The following is a 19,112-nucleotide window of genomic DNA, read 5'->3' on the forward strand; positions in this document are numbered from 1 at the left end:
ACTATATGTATGTACCATGGTACAGGTATCACCAGGGTATAACTATCACTACCCGCACCCCTCTCCCCAGGACATACATGTGTTATTACCCTGTATATGTAATGCTGTACCCCCCACCCTGTATCCCCCTGTACCCTATACTGTACCCCTCACTGACCTAGTGTACTATATGTATGTACCATGGTACAGGTATCACCAGGGTATAACTATCACTACCCGCACCCCTCTCCCCAGGACATACATGTGTTATTACACTGTATATGTAATACTGTACCCCTACCCTGTATCCCCCCTGTATCCTATACTGTACCCTATACTGTACCCCTCACTGACCTAGTGTACTATATGTATGTACCATGGTACAGGTATCACCAGGGTATAACTATCACTACCCGCACCCCTCTCCCCGGGACATACATGTGTTATTACCCTGTATATGTAATGCTGTACCCCCACCCTGTATCCCCCCTGTACCCTATACTGTACCCCTCACTGACCTAGTGTGCTATATGTATGTACCATGGTACAGGTATTACCAGGGTATAACTATCACTACCCGCACCCCTCTCCCCGGGACATACATGTGTTATTACACTGTATATGTAATACTGTACCCCTACCCTGTATCCCCCCTGTATCCTATACTGTACCCTATACTGTACCCCTCACTGACCTAGTGTACTATATGTATGTACCATGGTACAGGTATCACCAGGGTATAACTATCACTACCCGCACCCCTCACCCCGGACATACATGTGTTATTACCCTGTATATGTAATGCTGTACCCCCACCCTGTATCCTATACTGTACCCCTCACTGACCTAGTGTACTATATGTATGTACCATGGTACAGGTATCACCAGGGTATAACTATCACTACCCGCACCCCTCTCCCCGGACATACATGTATTATTACCCTGTATATGTAATGCTGTACCCCACCCTGTATCCCCCCTATACCCTATACTGTACCCCTCACTGACCTAGTGTACTATATGTATGTACCATGGTACAGGTATCACCAGGGTATAACTATCACTACCCGCACCCCTCTCCCCGGGACATACATGTGTTATTACCCTGTATATGTAATACTGTACCCCCACCCTGTATCCTATACTGTACCCTATACTGTACCCCTCACTGACCTAGTGTACTATATGTATGTACCATGGTACAGGTATCACCAGGGTATAACTATCACTACCCGCACCCCTTTCCCCGGACATACATGTGTTATTACCCTGTATATGTAATGCTGTACCCCCACCCTGTATCCCCCCTGTACCCTATACTGTATCCCTCACTGACCTAGTGTGCTATATGTATGTACCATGGTACAGGTATCACCACCCGCACCCCTCTCCCCGGACATACATGTGTTATTACCCTGTATATGTAATGCTGTACCCCCACCCTGTATCCCCCCTGTACCCTATACTGTACCCCTCACTGACCTAGTGTACTATATGTATGTACCATGGTACAGGTATCACCAGGGTATAACTATCACTACCCGCACCCCTCTCCCCGGGACATACATGTGTTATTACCCTGTATATGTAATACTGTACCCCACCCTGTATCCCCCCTGTACCCTATACTGTACCCCTCACTGACCTAGTGTACTATATGTATGTACCATGGTACAGGTATCACCAGGGTATAACGATCACTACCCGCACCCCTCTCCCCGGACATACATGTGTTATTACCCTGTATATGTAATGCTGTACCCCACCCTGTATCCCCCCTGTACCCTATACTGTACCCCTCACTGACCTAGTGTACTATATGTATGTACCATGGTACAGGTATCACCAGGGTATAACTATCACTACCCGCACCCCTCTCCCCGGACATACATGTGTTATTACCCTGTATATGTAATACTGTACCCCCACCCTGTACCCTATACTGTACCCCTCACTGACCTAGTGTGCTATATGTATGTACCATGGTACAGGTATCACCAGGGTATAACGATCACTACCCGCACCCCTCTCCCCGGACATACATGTGTTATTACCCTGTATATGTAATGCTGTACCCCACCCTGTATCCCCCCTGTACCCTATACTGTACCCCTCACTGACCTAGTGTACTATATGTATGTACCATGGTACAGGTATCACCAGGATATAACTATCACTACCCGCACCCCTCTCCCCGGACATACATGTGTTATTACCCTATATATGTAATACTGTACCCCACCCTGTATCCCCCTGTACCCTATACTGTACCCCTCACTGACCTAGTGTGCTATATGTATGTACCACGGTACAGGTATCACCAGGGTATAACTATCACTACCCGCACCCCTCTCCCCGGACATACATGTGTTATTACCCTGTATATGTAATGCTGTACCCCACCCTGTATCCCCCCTATACCCTATACTGTACCCCTCACTGACCTAGTGTACTATATGTATGTACCATGGTACAGGTATCACCAGGATATAACTATCACTACCCGCACCCCTCTCCCCGGACATACATGTGTTATTACCCTATATATGTAATACTGTACCCCACCCTGTATCCCCCCTGTACCCTATACTGTACCCCTCACTGACCTAGTGTGCTATATGTATGTACCACGGTACAGGTATCACCAGGGTATAACTATCACTACCCGCACCCCTCTCCCCGGACATACATGTGTTATTACCCTGTATATGTAATGCTGTACCCCACCCTGTATCCCCCCTATACCCTATACTGTACCCCTCACTGACCTAGTGTACTATATGTATGTACCATGGTACAGGTATCACCAGGGTATAACTATCACTACCCGCACCCCTCTCCCCGGACTTACATGTGTTATTACCCTGTATATGTAATACTGTACCCCCACCCTGTATCCCCCCTGTATCCTATACTGTACCCCTCACTGACCTAGTGTACTATATGTATGTACCATGGTACAGGTATCACCAGGGTATAACTATCACTACCCGCACCCCTCTCCCCGGACATACATGTGTTATTACCCTGTATATGTAATGCTGTACCCCCACCCTGTATCCCCCCTGTACCCTATACTGTATCCCTCACTGACCTAGTGTACTATATGTATGTACCATGGTACAGGTATCACCAGGATATAACTATCACTACCCGCACCCCTCTCCCCGGGACATACATGTGTTATTACCCTGTATATGTAATGCTGTACCCCCACCCTGTATCCTATACTGTACCCCTCACTGACCTAGTGTACTATATGTATGTACCATGGTACAGGTATCACCAGGGTATAACTATCACTACCCGCACCCCTCTCCCCGGGACATACATGTGTTATTACCCTGTATATGTAATGCTGTACCCCCACCCTGTATCCCCCCTGTACCCTATACTGTACCCCTCACTGACCTAGTGTGCTATATGTATGTACCATGGTACAGGTATTACCAGGGTATAACTATCACTACCCGCACCCCTCTCCCCGGACATACATGTGTTATTACCCTGTATATGTAATACTGTACCCCACCCTGTATCCCCCCTGTACCCTATACTGTACCCCTCACTGACCTAGTGTGCTATATGTATGTACCATGGTACAGGTATCACCAGGGTATAACTATCACTACCCGCACCCCTCTCCCCGGACATACATGTGTTATTACCCTGTATATGTAATGCTGTACCCCCACCCTGTATCCCCCCTGTACCCTATACTGTACCCCTCACTGACCTAGTGTGCTATATGTATGTACCATGGTACAGGTATTACCAGGGTATAGCTATCACTACCCGCACCCCTCTCCCCGGGACATACATGTATTATTACCCTGTATATGTAATACTGTACCCCCACCCTGTATCCCCCCTGTACCCTATACTGTACCCCTCACTGAACTAGTGTACTATATGTATGTACCATGGTACAGGTATCACCAGGGTATAACGATCACTACCCGCACCCCTCTCCCCGGACATACATGTGTTATTACCCTGTATATGTAATACTGTACCCCCACCCTGTATCCTCCTGTACCCTATACTGTACCCCTCACTGACCTAGTGTACTATATGTATGTACCATGGTACAGGTATCACCAGGATATAACTATCACTACCCGCACCTCTATCCCCGTGACATACATGTGTTATTACCCTGTATATGTAATGCTGTACCCCCACCCTGTATCCCCCCCTGTACCCTATACTGTACCCCTCACTGACCTAGTGTACTATATGTATGTACCATGGTACAGGTATCACCAGGGTATAACTATCACTACCCGCACCCCTCTCCCCGGGACATACATGTGTTATTACCCTATATATGTAATGCTGTACCCCCACCCTGTATCCTATACTGTACCCTATACTGTACCCCTCACTGACCTAGTGTACTATATGTATGTACCATGGTACAGGTATCACCAGGATATAACTATCACTACCCGCACCCCTCTCCCCGGACATACATGTGTTATTACCCTGTATATGTAATGCTGTACCCCCACCCTGTATCCCCCCTGTACCCTATACTGTACCCCTCACTGACCTAGTGTACTATATGTATGTACCATGGTACAGGTATCACCAGGGTATAACTATCACTACCCGCACCCCTCTCCCCGGACATACATGTGTTATTACCCTGTATATGTAATGCTGTACCCCCACCCTGTACCCTATACTGTACCCCTCACTGACCTAGTGTACTATATGTATGTACCATGGTACAGGTATCACCAGGGTATAACTATCACTACCCGCACCCCTCTCCCCGGACATACATGTGTTATTACCCTGTATATGTAATACTGTACCCCCACCCTGTATCCCCCCTGTACCCTATACTGTACCCCTCACTGACCTAGTGTACTATATGTATGTACCATGGTACAGGTATCACCAGGGTATAACTATCACTACCCGCACCCCTCTCCCCGGGACATACATGTGTTATTACCCTGTATATGTAATACTATACCCCCACCCTGTATCCCCCCCTGTACACTATACTGTACCCCTCACTGACCTAGTGTACTATATGTATGTACCATGGTACAGGTATCACCAGGGTATAACTATCACTACCCGCACCCCTCTCCCCGGACATACATGTGTTATTACCCTGTATATGTAATGCTGTACCCCACCTTGTATCCCCCCTGTACCCTATACTGTACCCCTCACTGACCTAGTGTACTATATGTATGTACCATGGTACAGGTATCACCAGGGTATAACTATCACTACCCGCACCCCTCTCCCCGGGACATACATGTGTTATTACCCTGTATATGTAATGCTGTACCCCCACCCTGTATCCCCCCTGTACCCTATACTGTACCCCTCACTGACCTAGTGTGCTATATGTATGTACCATGGTACAGGTATCACCAGGGTATAACTATCACTACCCGCACCCCTCTCCCCGGGACATACATGTGTTATTACCCTGTATATGTAATGCTGTACCCCCACCCTGTATCCCCCCTGTACCCTATACTGTACCCCTCACTGACCTAGTGTACTATATGTATGTACCATGGTACAGGTATCACCAGGGTATAACTATCACTACCCGAACCCCTCTCCCCGGGACATACATGTGTTATTACCCTGTATATGTAATGCTGTACCCCCACCCTGTATCCCCCCCTGTACCCTATACTGTACCCCTCACTGACCTAGTGTACTATATGTATGTACCATGGTACAGGTATCACCAGGGTATAACTATCACTACCCGCACCCCTCTCCCCGGACATACATGTGTTATTACCCTGTATATGTAATGCTGTACCCCCACCCTGTATCCCCCCTGTACCCTATACTGTACCCTTCACTGACCTAGTGTACTATATGTATGTACCATGGTACAGGTATCACCAGGATATAACTATCACTACTCGCACCCCTCTCCCCGGGACATACATGTGTTATTACCCTGTACATGTAATGCTGTACCCCCACCCTGTATCCTCCTGTACCCTATACTGTACCCCTCACTGACCTAGTGTACTATATGTATGTACCATGGTACAGGTATCACCAGGGTATAACTATCACTACCCGCACCACTCTCCCCGGGACATACATGTGTTATTACCCTGTATATGTAATACTGTACCCCCACCCTGTATCCTCCTGTACCCTATACTGTACCCCTCACTGACCTAGTGTACTATATGTATGTACCATGGTACAGGTATCACCAGGATATAACTATCACTACCCGCACCCCTCTCCCCGGACATACATGTGTTATTACCCTGTATATGTAATGCTGTACCCCCACCCTGTATCCCCCCTGTACCCTATACTGTACCCCTCACTGACCTAGTGTGCTATATGTATGTACCATGGTACAGGTATCACCAGGGTATAACTATCACTACCCGCACCCCTCTCCCCGGGACATACATGTGTTATTACCCTGTATATGTAATGCTGTACCCCCACCCTGTATCCCCCCCTGTACCCTATACTGTACCCCTCACTGACCTAGTGTACTATATGTATGTACCATGGTACAGGTATCACCAGGGTATAACTATCACTACCCGCACCCCTCTCCCCGGGACATACATGTGTTATTACCCTGTATATGTAATGCTGTACCCCCCCCCTGTATCCCCCCCTGTACCCTATACTGTACCCCTCACTGACCTAGTGTACTATATGTATGTACCATGGTACAGGTATCACCAGGGTATAACTATCACTACCCGCACCCCTCTCCCCGGGACATACATGTGTTATTACCCTGTATATGTAATACTGTACCCCCACCCTGTATCCCCTTGTACCCTATACTGTACCCCTCACTGACCTAGTGTACTATATGTATGTACCATGGTACAGGTATCACCAGGGTATAACTATCACTACCCGCACCCCTCTCCCCGGGACATACATGTGTTTTTACCCTATATATGTAATGCTGTACCCCCACCCTGTATCCTATACTGTACCCTATACTGTACCCCTCACTGACCTAGTGTACTATATGTATGTACCATGGTACAGGTATCACCAGGATATAACTATCACTACCCGCACCCCTCTCCCCGGACATACATGTGTTATTACCCTGTATATGTAATGCTGTACCCCCACCCTGTATCCTCCTGTACCCTATACTGTATCCCTCACTGACCTAGTGTGCTATATGTATGTACCATGGTACAGGTATCACCAGGGTATAACTATCACTACCCGCACCCCTCTCCCCGGACATACATGTGTTATTACCCTGTATATGTAATGCTGTACCCCCACCCTGTACCCCCCTGTACCCTATACTGTACCCCTCACTGACCTAGTGTACTATATGTATGTACCATGGTACAGGTATCACCAGGATATAACTATCACTACCCGCACCCCTCTCCCCGGGACATACATGTGTTATTACCCTGTATATGTAATGCTGTACCCCACCCTGTATCCCCCCTGTACCCTATACTGTACCCCTCACTGACCTAGTGTACTATATGTATGTACCATGGTACAGGTATCACCAGGGTATAACTATCACTACCCGCACCCCTCTCCCCGGGACATACATGTGTTATTACCCTGTATATGTAATGCTGTACCCCCACCCTGTATCCCCCCTGTACCCTATACTGTACCCCTCACTGACCTAGTGTACTTTATGTATGTACCATGGTACAGGTATCACCAGGGTATAACTATCACTACCCGCACCCCTCTCCCCGGGACATACATTTGTTGTTACCCTGTATATATAATGCTGTACCCCCACCCTGTATCCCCCCTGTACCCTATACTGTACCCCTCACTGACCTAGTGTGCTATATGTATGTACCATGGTACAGGTATCACCAGGGTATAACTACCACTACCCGCACCCCTCTCCCCGGGACATACATGTGTTATTACCCTGTATATGTAATACTGTACCCCCACCCTGTATCCCCCTGTACCCTATACTGTACCCCTCACTGACCTAGTGTACTATATGTATGTACCATGGTACAGGTATCACCAGGGTATAACTATCACTACCCGCACCCCTCTCCCCAAAACATGTGTTATTACCCTGTATATGTAATACTGTACCCCCACCCTGTATCCCCCTGTACCCTATACTGTACCCCTCACTGACCTAGTGTGCTATATGTATGTACCATGGTACAGGTATCACCAGGGTATAACTATCACTACCCGCACCCCTCTCCCCGGACATACATGTGTTATTACCCTGTATATGTAATGCTGTACCCCCACCCTGTATCCCCCCTGTACCCTATACTGTACCCCTCACTGACCTAGTGTGCTATATGTATGTACCATGGTACAGGTATCACCAGGGTATAACTATCACTACCCGCACCCCTCTCCCCGGGACATACATGTGTTATTACCCTGTATATGTAATGCTGTACCCCCACCCTGTATCCCCCCTGTACCCTATACTGTACCCCTCACTGACCTAGTGTGCTATATGTATGTACCATGGTACAGGTATCACCAGGGTATAACTATCACTACCCGCACCCCTCTCCCCGGGACATACATGTGTTATTACCCTGTATATGTAATACTGTACCCCCACCCTGTATCCCCCTGTACCCTATACTGTACCCCTCACTGACCTAGTGTACTATATGTATGTACCATGGTACAGGTATCACCAGGGTATAACTATCACTACCCGCACCCCTCTCCCCGGACATACATGTGTTATTACCCTGTATATGTAATGCTGTACCCCCACCCTGTATCCCCCCTGTACCCTATACTGTATCCCTCACTGACCTAGTGTAATATATGTATGTACCATGGTACAGGTATCACCAGGGTATAACTATCACTACCCGCACCACTCTCCCCGGGACATACATGTGTTATTACCCTGTATATGTAATGCTGTACCCCACCCTGTATCCTCCTGTACCCTATACTGTACCCCTCACTGACCTAGTGTGCTATATGTATGTACCATGGTACAGGTATCACCAGGGTATAACTATCACTACCCGCACCCCTCTCCCCGGACATACATGTGTTATTACCCTGTATATGTAATGCTGTACCCCCACCCTGTATCCCCCCTGTACCCTATACTGTACCCCTCACTGACCTAGTGTACTATATGTATGTACCATGGTACAGGTATCACCAGGATATAACTATCACTACCCGCACCCCTCTCCCCGGACATACATGTGTTATTACCCTGTATATGTAATGCTGTACCCCCACCCTGTACCCCCCCCCCCCTGTATCCTATACTGTACCCCTCACTGACCTAGTGTACTATATGTATGTACCATGGTACAGGTATCACCAGGATATAACTATCACTACCCGCACCCCTCTCCCCGGGACATACATGTGTTATTACCCTGTATATGTAATGCTGTACCCCCACCATGTATCCCCCCTGTACCCTATACTGTACCCCTCACTGACCTAGTGTACTATATGTATGTACCATGGTACAGGTATCACCAGGGTATAACTATCACTACCCGCACCCCTCTCCCCGGGACATACATGTGTTATTACCCTGTATATGTAATACTATACCCCCACCCTGTATCCCCCCTGTACCCTATACTGTACCCCTCACTGACCTAGTGTACTATATGTATGCACCATGGTACAGGTATCACCAGGGTATAACTATCACTACCCGCACCCCTCTCCCCGGGACATACATGTGTTATTACCCTGTATATGTAATGCTGTACCCCCACCCTGTATCCCCCCTGTACCCTATACTGTACCCCTCACTGACCTAGTGTACTATATGTATGTACCATGGTACAGGTATCACCAGGGTATAACTATCACTACCCGCACCCCTCTCCCCCGGACATACATGTGTTATTACCCTGTATATGTAATGCTGTACCCCCACCCTGTATCCCCCCCCCCTGTACCCTATACTGTACCCCTCACTGACCTAGTGTACTATATGTATGTACCATGGTACAGGTATCACCAGGGTATAACTATCACTACCCGCACCCCTCTCCCCGGACATACATGTGTTATTACCCTGTATATGTAATGCTGTACCCCCACCCTGTATCCCCCCTGTACCCTATACTGTACCCCTCACTGACCTAGTGTACTATATGTATGTACCATGGTACAGGTATCACCAGGGTATAACTATCACTACCCGCACCCCTCTCCCCGGGACATACATGTGTTATTACCCTGTATATGTAATGCTGTACCCCCACCCTGTATCCCCCCTGTACCCTATACTGTACCCCTCACTGACCTAGTGTACTATATGTATGTACCATGGTACAGGTATCACCAGGGTATAACTATCACTACCCGCACCCCTCTCCCCGGGACATACATGTGTTATTACCCTGTATATGTACTGCTGTACCCCCACCCTGTATCCCCCCTGTACCCTATACTGTACCCCTCACTGACCTAGTGTACTATATGTATGTACCATGGTACAGGTATCACCAGGGTATAACTATCACTACCCGCACCCCTCTCCCCGGGACATACATGTGTTACTACCCTGTATATGTAATGCTGTACCCCCACCCTGTATCCCCCCTGTACCCTATACTGTACCCCTCACTGACCTAGTGTACTATATGTATGTACCATGGTACAGGTATCACCAGGGTATAACTATCACTACCCGCACCCCTCTCCCCGGAACATACATGTGTTATTACCCTGTATATGTAATGCTGTACCCCACCCTGTATCCCCCTGTACCCTATACTGTACCCCTCACTGACCTAGTGTACTATATGTATGTACCATGGTACAGGTATCACCAGGGTATAACTATCACTACCCGCACCCCTCTCCCCGGAACATACATGTGTTACTACCCTGTATATGTAATGCTGTACCCCCACCCTGTATCCCCCCTGTACTCTATACTGTACCCCTCACTGACCTAGTGTACTATATGTATGTACCATGGTACAGGTATTACCAGGGTATAACTATCACTACCCGCACCTCTCTCCCCGGGACATACATGTGTTATTACCCTGTATATGTAATGCTGTACCCCCACCCTGTATCCCCCTGTACCCTATACTGTACCCCTCACTGACCTAGTGTACTATATGTATGTACCATGGTACAGGTATCACCAGGGTATAACTATCACTACCCGCACCCCTCTCCCCGGGACATACATGTGTTATTACCCTGTATATGTAATACTATACCCCCACCCTGTATCCCCCCTGTACCCTATACTGTACCCCTCACTGACCTAGTGTACTATATGTATGTACCATGGTACAGGTATCACCAGGGTATAACTATCACTACCCGCACCCCTCTCCCCGGGACATACATGTGTTATTACCCTGTATATGTAATGCTGTACCCCCACCCTGTATCCCCCCCCCTGTACCCTATACTGTACCCCTCACTGACCTAGTGTACTATATGTATGTACCATGGTACAGGTATCACCAGGATATAACTATCACTACCCGCACCCCTCTCCCCGGGACATACATGTGTTATTACCCTGTATATGTAATACTGTACCCCCACCCTGTATCCCCCCTGTACCCTATACTGTACCCCTCACTGACCTAGTGTGCTATATGTATGTACCATGGTACAGGTATCACCAGGGTATAACTATCACTACCCGCACCCCTCTCCCCGGGACATACATGTGTTATTACCCTGTATATGTAATGCTGTACCCCCACCCTGTATCCTATACTGTACCCCTCACTGACCTAGTGTACTATATGTATGTACCATGGTACAGGTATCACCAGGGTATAACTATCACTACCCGCACCCCTCTCCCCGGACATACATGTGTTATTACCCTGTATATGTAATGCTGTACCCCACCCTGTATCCCCCCTGTACCCTATACTGTACCCCTCACTGACCTAGTGTACTATATGTATGTACCATGGTACAGGTATCACCAGGGTATAACTAGCACTACCCGCACCCCTCTCCCCGGGACATACATGTGTTATTACCCTGTATATGTACTGCTGTACCCCCACCCTGTATCCCCCCTGTACCCTATACTGTACCCCTCACTGACCTAGTGTACTATATGTATGTACCATGGTACAGGTATTACCAGGGTATAACTATCACTACCCGCACCTCTCTCCCCGGGACATACATGTGTTATTACCCTGTATATGTAATGCTGTACCCCCACCCTGTACCCCCCTGTACCCTATACTGTACCCCTCACTGACCTAGTGTACTATATGTATGTACCATGGTACAGGTATCACCAGGATATAACTATCACTACCCGCACCCCTCTCCCCGGGACATACATGTGTTATTACCCTGTATATGTAATGCTGTACCCCACCCTGTATCCCCCCTGTATCCTATACTGTACCCCTCACTGACCTAGTGTACTATATGTATGTACCATGGTACAGGTATCACCAGGGTATAACTATCACTACCCGCACCCCTCTCCCCGGGACATACACGTGTTATTACCCTGTATATGTAATGCTGTACCCCCACCCTGTATCCCCCCCTGTACCCTACACTGTACCCCTCACTGACCTAGTGTACTATATGTATGTACCATGGTACAGGTATCACCAGGGTATAACTATCACTACCCGCACCCCTCTCCCCGGACATACATGTGTTATTACCCTGTATATGTAATGCTGTACCCCCACCCTGTATCCCCCCTGTACCCTATACTGTTCCCCTCACTGACCTAGTGTGCTATATGTATGTACCATGGTACAGGTATCACCAGGATATAACTATCACTACCCGCACCCCTCTCCCCGGGACATACATGTGTTATTACCCTGTATATGTAATGCTGTACCCCCACCCTGTATCCCCCCTGTACCCTATACTGTACCCCTCACTGACCTAGTGTACTATATGTATGTACCATGGTACAGGTATCACCAGGGTATAACTATCACTACCCGCACCCCTCTCCCCGGGACATACATGTGTTATTACCCTGTATATGTAATGCTGTACCCCCACCCTGTATCCCCCCTGTACCCTATACTGTATCCCTCACTGACCTAGTGTACTATATGTATGTACCATGGTACAGGTATTACCAGGGTATAACTATCACTACCCGCACCCCTCTCCCCGGACATACATGTGTTATTACCCTGTATATGTAATACTGTACCCCCACCCTGTATCCCCCCTGTACCCTATACTGTACCCCTCACTGACCTAGTGTACTATATGTATGTACCATGGTACAGGTATCACCAGGGTATAACTATCACTACCCGCACCCCTCTCCCCGGACATACATGTGTTATTACCCTGTATATGTAATACTGTACCCCCACCCTGTATCCCCCCTGTACCCTATACTGTACCCCTCACTGACCTAGTGTACTATATGTATGTACCATGGTACAGGTATCACCAGGGTATAACTATCACTACCCGCACCCCTCTCCCCGGGACATACATGTGTTATTACCCTGTATATGTAATGCTGTACCCCCACCCTGTATCCTATACTGTACCCCTCACTGACCTAGTGTACTATATGTATGTACCATGGTACAGGTATCACCAGGGTATAACTATCACTACCCGCACCCCTCTCCCCGGACATACATGTGTTATTACCCTGTACATGTAATGCTGTACCCCCACCCTGTACCCCCCCCCCCCTGTATCATATACTGTACCCCTCACTGACCTAGTGTGCTATATGTATGTACCATGGTACAGGTATTACCAGGGTATAACTATCACTACCCGCACCCCTCTCCCCGGACATACATGTGTTATTACCCTGTATATGTAATACTGTACCCCACCCTGTATCCCCCCTGTACCCTATACTGTACCCCTCACTGACCTAGTGTACTATATGTATGTACCATGGTACAGGTATCACCAGGGTATAACTATCACTACCCGCACCCCTCTCCCCGGGACATACATGTGTTATTACCCTGTATATGTAATGCTGTACCCCACCCCCCTATAGCAGCGTAGTGTACAGGTATACAGCAGGGTATATACGTCACAGCACTGGGAATATATACCGCACCCCCAGGGATCACAGTCCGGGTTCGCGTACTTCCGGTCCGGATGTTTCTGCATGGACCGATCGCCGGAAACACAAACGTCATGTAGTACCGCCCATGTGACGTCACATGCAGGCCTGACAAATAGTGGGACGGTTCTAAGTTTCTGCATGCGGGATGATAGGAGCTTGGTGATTGGCTGACTGTCCTGAGTAATATATCCTCCCTCTCCCAGTGTACACGCTCCCAGCTATACCCTGTATACAGTAACACTCTGCTATGCCCTATATACAGTAACCCTCTATACCCTATATACAGTAACAATATACCCTATATACAGTAACACTCTGCTATACCCTATACACAGTAACCCTCTATACCCTATATACAGTAACAATATACCCTATATACAGTAACACTCTGCTATACCCTATACACAGTAACCCTATATACCCTATACACAGTAACACTCTGCTATGCCCTATATACAGTAACACTATACCCTATATACAGTAACAATATACTCTGTATACAGTAACACTCTGCTATACCCTATATACAGTAACAATATACCCTGTATACAGTAACACTCTGCTATGCCCTATATACAGTAACCCTCTATACCATATATACAGTAACAATATACCCTATATACAGTAACACTCTGCTATACCCTATACACAGTAACCCTCTATACCCTATATACAGTAACACTCTGCTATGCCCTATATACAGTAACACTATACCCTATATACAGTAACACTATACTCTGTATACAGTAACTATCTGCTATACCCTATATACAGTAACAATATACCCTGTATACAGTAACACTCTGCTATACCCTATATACAGTAACCTTGCATGTAAATCTGGCTCTGGGGTTAGCCAGTGCCTCCTGAGCCATTGAGCTCACCGCACGTCCCTGCTCTATACCCTGTATACAGTAACAATATACCCTGTATACAGTAACACTCTGCTATGCCCTATATACAGTAACCCTCTATACCCTATATACAGTAATATATATACCCTATATACAGTAACACTCTGCTATGCCCTATATACAGTAACCCTCTATACCCTATATACAGTAACAATATACCCTATATACAGTAACTTTCTGCTATACCCTATATACAGTAACCCTCTATACCCTATATACAGTAACAATATACCCTGTATACAGTAACACTCTGCTATACCCTGTATACAGTAACACTCTGCTATGCCCTATATACAGTAACCCTCTATACCCTATATACAGTAACAATATACCCTATATACAGTAACACTCTGCTATACCCTATACACAGTAACCCTCTATACCCTATATACAGTAACAATATACCCTATATACAGTAACACTCTGCTATACCCTATACACGGTAACCCTATATACCCTATATACAGTAACACTCTGCTATGCCCTATATACAGTAACACTATACCATATATACAGTAACAATATACTCTGTATACAGTAACACTCTGCTATACCCTATATACAGTAACAATATATCCTGTATACAGTAACACTCTGCTATGCCCTATATACAGTAACCCTCTATACCATATATACAGTAACAATATACCCTATATACAGTAACACTCTGCTATACCCTATACACAGTAACCCTCTATACCCTATATACAGTAACACTCTGCTATGCCCTATATACAGTAACACTATACCCTATATACAGTAACACTATACTCTGTATACAGTAACTGCTATACCCTATATACAGTAACAATATACCCTGTATACAGTAACACTCTGCTATACCCTATATACAGTAACCTTGCATGTAAATCTGGCTCTGGGGTTAGCCAGTGCCTCCTGAGCCATTGAGCTCACCGCACGTCCCTGCTCTATACCCTGTATACAGTAACAATATACCCTGTATACAGTAACACTCTGCTAAGCCCTATATACAGTAACCCTCTATACCCTATATACAGTAACAATATACCCTATATACAGTAACACTCTGCTATGCCCTATATACAGTAACCCTCTATACCCTATATACAGTAACAATATACCCTATATACAGTAACACTCTGCTATACCCTATATACAGTAACCCTCTATACCCTATATACAGTAATATATATATCCTATATACAGTAACACTCTGCTATGCCCTATATACAGTAACCCTCTATACCCTATATACAGTAACAATATACCCTATATACAGTAACTCTCTGCTATACCCTATATACAGTAACCCTCTATACCCTATATACAGTAACAATATACCCTGTATACAGTAACACTCTGCTATACCCTGTATACAGTAACACTCTGCTATGCCCTATATACAGTAACCCTATATACAGTAACAATATACCCTATATACAGTAACACTCTGCTATACCCTATACACAGTAACCCTCTATACCCTATATACAGTAACAATATACCCTATATACAGTAACACTCTGCTATACCCTATACACAGTAACCCTATATACCCTATATACAGTAACACTCTGCTATGCCCTGTATACAGTAACACTATACCCTATATACAGTAACAATATACTCTGTATACAGTAACACTCTGCTATACCCTATATACAGTAACAATATACCCTGTATACAGTAACACTCTGCTATGCCCTATATACAGTAACCCTCTATACCATATATACAGTAACAATATACCCTATATACAGTAACACTCTGCTATACCCTATACACAGTAACCCTCTATACCCTATATACAGTAACACTCTGCTATGCCCTATATACAGTAACACTATACCCTATATACAGTAACACTATACTCTGTATACAGTAACTGCTATACCCTATATACAGTAACAATATACCCTGTATACAGTAACACTCTGCTATACCCTATATACAGTAACCTTGCATGTAAATCTGGCTCTGGGGTTAGCCAGTGCCTCCTGAGCCATTGAGCTCACCGCACGTCCCTGCTCTATACCCTGTATACAGTAACATTATACCCTGTATACAGTAACACTCTGCTATGCCCTATATACAGTAACCCTCTATACCCTATATACAGTAACAATATACCCTATATACAGTAACACTCTGCTATGCTTTATATACAGTAAGCCTCTATACCCTATATACAGTAACAATATACCCTATATACAGTAACACTCTGCTATACCCTATATACAGTAACCCTCTATACCCTATATACAGTACTATATATACCCTATATACAGTAACACTCTGCTATGCCCTATATACAGTAACCCTCTATACCCTATATACAGTAACAATATACCCTATATATAGTAACTCTCTGCTATACCCTATATACAGTAACCCTCTATACCCTATATACAGTAACAATATACCCTGTATACAGTAACACTCTGCTATACCCTGTATACAGTAACACTCTGCTATGCCCTATATACAGTAACCCTCTATACCCTATATACAGTAACAATATACCCTCTATACAGTAACACTCTGCTATACCCTATATACAGTAACACTCTGCTTTGCCCTATATACAGTAACACTATACCCTGTATACAGTAACACTCTGCTATGCCCTATATACAGTAACCCTCTATACCCTATATACAGTAACAATATACCCTATATACAGTAACGCTCTGCTATACCCTATATACATAGACCCTCTATACCCTATATACAGTAACAATATACCCTATATACAGTAACACTCTGCTATACCCTATGTACAGTAACCCTCTATACCCTATATACAGTACCAATATACCCTGTATACAGTAACAATATACCCTATATACAGTAACACTCTGCTATACCCTATATACAGTAACCCTCTATACCCTATATACAGTAACAATATACACTATATACAGTAACACTCTGCTATACCCTATATACAGTAACCCTCTATACCCTATATACAGTAACAATATACCCTGTATACAGTAACACTCTGCAATACCCTATATACAGTAACCATCTATACCCTATATACAGTAACAATATACCCTGTATACAGTAACACTAAGCCCTATATACAGTAACACTATACCCTGTATACAGTAACACTCTGCTATACCCTATATACAGTAACCCTCTATACCCTATATATAGTAAAAATATACCCTCTATACAGTAACAATATACCCTATATACAGTAACACTCTGCTATATCCTATATACAGTAACCCTCTATACCCTATATACAGTACCAATATACTCTGTATACAGTAACAATATACCCTATATACAGTAACACCCTGCTATACCCTATATACAGTAACACTCTACCCTGTATACAGTAACACTCTGCTATGCCCTATATACGGGTAACACTATACCATACTTGCCTACCCTCCCGGAATGGCCGGGAGGCTCCCGAAAAACGGGTGACCCTCCCGGCCCCCCGGAAGAGCAGGCAAGTCTCCCGATTTACGAGGGTCACCCCCTGCCCGCCGCCCACTTAACGAGTAAAGTGGGCGGTCCGGGCAGGCGATGACGCGATTCTTGTTGAATCGCGTCATCATAACCACGCCCCCTGCTGTATAATGCCGGTAATCGCGGCATTACACAGCGGGGGGCGTGGCTTAAATGACGCGATCCAGAAGCCACGCTCCGTTCCGCCTCCGGCCCGCCCCCGTTCCGCCTCTGGCCCGCCCCCGTTCCGCCTCCGGCCCGCCCCCCTTGCACGTCACCTGACTGCCAGCCCCCCCTGCTGAGCCGACGGGCTGCTCTCTCCCGGAGAGAGCAGCCCAGAAGTCGGTAAGTATGCACTATACCCTGTATACAGTAACACTATACCCTATATACAGTAACACTATACCCTATATACAGTAACAGTAACACTATACTCTGTATACAGTAACACTATACCCTAGATACAGTAACACTATACCCTGTATAGAGTAACACTATACTCTGTATACAGTAACACTATACACTATATACAGTAACACTATACCCTGTATACAGTAACACTATACCCTGTATACAGTAACACTCTGCTATACCCTATATACAGTAACACAATACCCTATATACAGATAGTAACACTATACCCTGTATACAGTAACACTATACCCTATATACAGTAACACTATACCCTGTATACAATAACACTATACCCTGTA

The 19,112-nt window shown here is 45.8% G+C and overlaps 1 protein-coding gene across 3 annotated transcripts in view; it reads right to left on the bottom strand.

Annotated features, from left to right (window-relative positions):
• Nucleotides 1–14,122, bottom strand: part of LOC134983056 (zinc finger protein ZFP2-like) — a 266,048-nt gene extending 251,926 nt beyond the window's left edge. For 2 of the 3 annotated variants that reach the window (XM_063948752.1, XM_063948750.1), the window contains exon 1: nt 14,027–14,122. The gene's annotated coding sequence lies outside the window, so the exon portion shown is untranslated. Of the gene's footprint in view, nt 1–13,927; nt 13,946–14,026 lie in introns of those variants that run through there. The other variant, XM_063948751.1, reaches the window with a different exon arrangement.
• Between the last annotated feature and the right edge of the window lie 4,990 nt (nt 14,123–19,112).

Source organism: Pseudophryne corroboree, assembly GCF_028390025.1.
Source record: "Pseudophryne corroboree isolate aPseCor3 chromosome 2 unlocalized genomic scaffold, aPseCor3.hap2 SUPER_2_unloc_3, whole genome shotgun sequence".
Classification (NCBI taxonomy): Eukaryota; Metazoa; Chordata; class Amphibia; order Anura; family Myobatrachidae; genus Pseudophryne; species Pseudophryne corroboree.